Source organism: Anser cygnoides, chromosome 2 (genome assembly GCF_040182565.1).
Source record: "Anser cygnoides isolate HZ-2024a breed goose chromosome 2, Taihu_goose_T2T_genome, whole genome shotgun sequence".
NCBI lineage: Eukaryota > Metazoa > Chordata > Aves > Anseriformes > Anatidae > Anser > Anser cygnoides.
In genome coordinates this window covers 131,612,774-131,617,500 of record NC_089874.1, presented here as the reverse complement: position 1 = coordinate 131,617,500, position 4,727 = coordinate 131,612,774, and positions in this window count along the sequence as shown.

Here is a 4,727-nt window from a genome sequence, read left to right as displayed (position 1 = left end):
ATATATAAAACCTCCATCATATTAATTTTATTATTTTTTAAACTTCATTATTCCCAGGTTACCAAGTCCTTGCAAAAGACAATACTTCATGATTCTTCCAGCAGTCACAGTGTTGCTCTTAAAACATGCAGTGCCTGAGATAGTTGGCATAGCCCTACAAGTTCTGCAAACTCCCAGCAATCTACCTCATGAAGACATAACAGTAATTTGAACTTTTCTAAAAGTAAAATGTAGGAATGGATGCTCATATACAGTATATTTGACTCTGCATTCCCTAACAGTGAGGCGACAGACTCAAGAAATGAAAAAAAGAAAAATCTAAGTCTTTATTTACTTTTTACAGTGGATTATAGGCAGATGGACTATAGAGAAATGACATTATACACTGGTAAGATTCAACGAAGATACAATTTCTTCTATAATCTGCCATGACAGATTGAAAATTCCAGGTCTTAATTGCTTACTATATATAATTTCACTTCCTCCAATCTAAAAAGTATACAATCCAATAGTAGCAGAAAATACAACAGAGGTGACACAGAATGAAATAATTATTCTATTATCAGAGAAGTCTATTTCCCTAAAAAAATAATAATAAAAAATAAATCAGTTAATAAATCAGTTAATATAAACCATGAATAAAAATAAATAAAAATAAAATAAATAAAAATAAAAATAAAAAAATATCTAAAAATCTTTAAAAAATCTTTAAAAATAAATATCTAAATTATATTTTTTCAAGATTGACCTGAATTTAGGAGTTCATAGTGTGCTCCTTAATCAGGAAAGCAAGGCAATCACTTAAAAATAGCATACTTCACTATCAAGTCCATATCGTATTTGTACTTCAGAAAGAAAAATAAGTAGACCTCTGAACATTTCCTGTAGATTCTTTGAAATCACTATACTCTGTCCTTTTCTGCATGTTTTCCATACTTCATATTGTATTCATACTTATCTATCTGTAGTCTAATGGTTGAGGATTTAAAAGAAATGTGAGTTTGAAACTGTCTTTATGTACACTTTATGTACTTCAGATTTTCTACCATTTCCAAACAAAGGATGTTCAGCTGTACTCTTTCCTTTCAGAACGGGGCCTTTTAATTTCCATTATTCCTTTATGCTGGATTGAAAATTAGTTCTGCTTTTACATTTATTTTTCCTTTTGTTGGCTTACTTGCCTTTCCACACCCTCCCTATTCCTATAGTCATAAGGACAAAGAATGCTCTTAATAGTATTGAAAAACCCTGAATTCCACTAGTTTGAATACTTCATTTTTGGCATAACATGAACCTTGTCCTTCTCTGTCCCAGGAGCAAGAATTCTGCAATGCTTCCAAACACAGATCTTTTCTGTGGCAATGAAGTCTTCTCTGCATCCAAGATATCAAAATGTCAGGCTGTTGTTTTGAAAGACAGAATTGAGGAAATACATCTGATTTAAATAAATTAAGTTGTTTGAACATGCCTAAAGCAATAGTGGAAATACGTCAGTGTTTTCCTGCCTCTTAATGCAAGTCCAACTCAGTCGACTGGGCAAAGCATTTTCAAAATGCGTCTTCATTCATTCATGCACAGTTAGAAAGACAGGAAATTATTGCACGATTTTGTTTGCATTATAATCTAGATAGGAAAGTCTTTTTGTGGTTGCAGTCCACCTTGAAATTGCAGTAGTTTGTGTAGATTCATCACTAGTTGTCCTCCTTGGTACGCAGCTACCAAAATCTAAATATCAAGGAATTTTTTATATTATCTTGGACTTCATTTCTTCAGAAGTCTTAACAAATTTTATTTGCAAGTACTAAGTTTAAGCTTAAGGTTTAATGAAAAGTGCATATTTTACTATTACTGATGTCTTCTTCACTATATTTATACAAATAAATTCATCTAAAAGGTTGTGTATGTGTTTACTAAAGTGCTTGTCCATTGGCTGAAAATAGTTTTTTACTGCAGGATATTAACTGAACACGCCTGTCAGAATCAGCTGTTCCCACTGAACTTGGGTTTAAAGAAGTTTAACTGAATCCCTTCAATATAGCATGATGAGACTGGCAATGGATTTAAGCCATCCAATTTATCAGTTCCAGTTTAAAGGGAGGTGTTACAGCAAATATTTCTGGCAACAGCTTTGTAAGATTTTGTGCAGAAGAAAAGGAAGAAATCCCTGACTATTGGAACCAAATTCAACATGTAATTTCTTTGTAAACTTCTTGAGCTTGATGTCAAATGCAGATTGTTTTTATTTCTCATCTGCACTATTGCAGAACTTTACAATCCTCGTATTTAAAAGCATTCTGCAATTTTCCATCTCAGTTCATTTATATTTAGTTAGTTTTCATTGTTCTTTAGCTTAAATAGCTCCTGGCATATAATATATTTACAAAGAATATCTGTATTCTTTCAGATTCCATTTTGCAAAACTAAAGAAGCTGCTTTTCAGGTTTCACCTGAGCTTCTTCAATACTGTTTATCTGCAGTACTTCTGATTTGAATGCAGCTATCTTGCAACAGAATTGTATGTACTGTTTCACGTGCAGTCTTGCCAAGACCTTGTGCAAGTGGTACTCTTTACTAGTACTGGAAAACATCCCAGCACATCCTAAGATTACGCTTTCCTTTTTCATGGCAGCTTCCTTCTAGAGGTGATGATAATCATCATGTGACTGACTGATTAAACCCAATTCTTTCTCCTCCTGCACTATTTCTAACTGATGAGCTCCCAGCTTATAGCAGAAATTCTTGTTATTAGTCCCTGAGTGCATGACCTTACACTTTGTACTATTAAATTTCATCTTGCTTCTATTACTACAGTTGTCAAGGTCATCTAATTCTTCCTGTATGATATTCCTGTTCTCCTCTATATTGACAACTCCTCCAAAGTTTTGGCATCAGCAAATTTCATTAACACGTGTCTAATATTTGTATCAAAGCCGTTAATGAAGATATCAAAATAACATTAAGGACAATCTTTGAGAAACTCCATCAGGGATTCACAAACTGATAGACTTCCTTTCAACAGAAGTCATATTTGTCTTTTGTTTAAGCCATTTCTTCAATGTTACTATTCTTGTCCTAATACCTAGTTTAACTGGTAGTTCCCCATGTGGAACTGCAGTGAAGTTAGGATAGACTGGATCAGTTTCACTGCAGAGAAAGAATTATAAACAAGATGTAGAAACGTGACCAAAGGAAGACAATTCGATCAAACAAGGTCTGCATATCATCCACACTGTTTGGAATGTCAGCTAGGAGAAGACAAAATCTCACTGATTATACAAGCATTAAGTCTACTGAGAAACATCCAATGAAAACTAGAAAATCAGCAAGTAGAAATAACCTTAAAAAATGGTTTGCAAATAACAAAACCTTTGCATATAGCCAATGAGTGGTAAGGTATATCTTGATATAAGTATATTCTTGTATCTAAACAATACTGCTTTACATTCACTCTGTAAAGCATCATTATTTAAGCAATAATGATACAATGGTCCACTATCAGTTGGTTATTCAGTTAATGAAGTGCCTGAGGTTAAGGCAACTGCTTTACTTACCCACCATGAGGTTATATTAAGAAACAAGCATTCATCTTGATCATGGCACCAATTCAGCATCTACTAAATTGACAGCTCTATCTGAGAATAAGTTTCTATCACAAAGAAAGTGGCATCTGCTGTCATTTGGCAAGTATATTCCATTCCCTACCTAGATTTAACAGCTGAAACTCCTCTACTGCACAGTATATCAGCTCCCTTGCTTTATAGCAGCAAAATATATTGATATTATCAGCAGTTATGTTTGTAGTAGTTAATTTCAAAATGAAATTTGACTTAGTGATGGCTGCCATTCCCAAAGATTAAGCCCCTTCACCGACTGTTGCTTCTTATATCTGAATAATTTTTTAGGCTAATTTTAATAATTGTGATCACTTCAGTGGTTTGGCTAAGACCATGGACGCAAGAGGAGTGGTGTCTCCATCCAACTGGTATGATAGTGAATGATGTCAGAGGAAGGTGGTATCCCAGGAGCAGCGAGAAGTTAACTCTAGTTTGCTGATCTTTTCCCTTCTACCAGCCCAAAAACAGCTGTGTAGAAGCACTTTAAACTTGGATAACCTGGATGTTCATAAACTCTTTATCTACTGAAGAGGAGAGTGCCACGGATATGAAAAGCTCACAGGAGAGGGTAGCACCAAAGGAGCTCACCCTCCTGATGCATTTATGAATAAATCAGGAAAGTTAGGAGGGGAACTAAATGCAGAAAAAAAAATAAAAAGTGGCCTACAAAGTCTTTTATGTTTTCAAGGATCTATTGCTCAATTAAAAATATAAATAAATTAATTAAATCCATGTTACAGTGTCCTTATTTTTCCATCACATTGGCCAGAAAGGCCAATGACCTTAGCTGGGTGAAGCTGTGGGGATATCATTTAGAAGTAACTCAAAGGTTAGGAATTTTCTGCTAGTGTTCAGGGGGCATTCAGCAATTTGGGGTGGGGGGTGGGGATGGATCTTATCAATGCCTATAAATACCTGAAGGGAAGGTGCAAAGAGGACAGAGACAGGCTTTTTTTCAGTGGTGCCCAGTGCCAGGGCAAGAGGCAATGGGCACAAACTAGAACACAGGAGCTGAACATCAGCAAGCACTTCTGTGCTGTGTGGGTGACAGAGCACTAGAATAGGTTACAGTGAGAGGTAGTGGAGTCTCCCTCCTTGGAGATACTCAAAAGA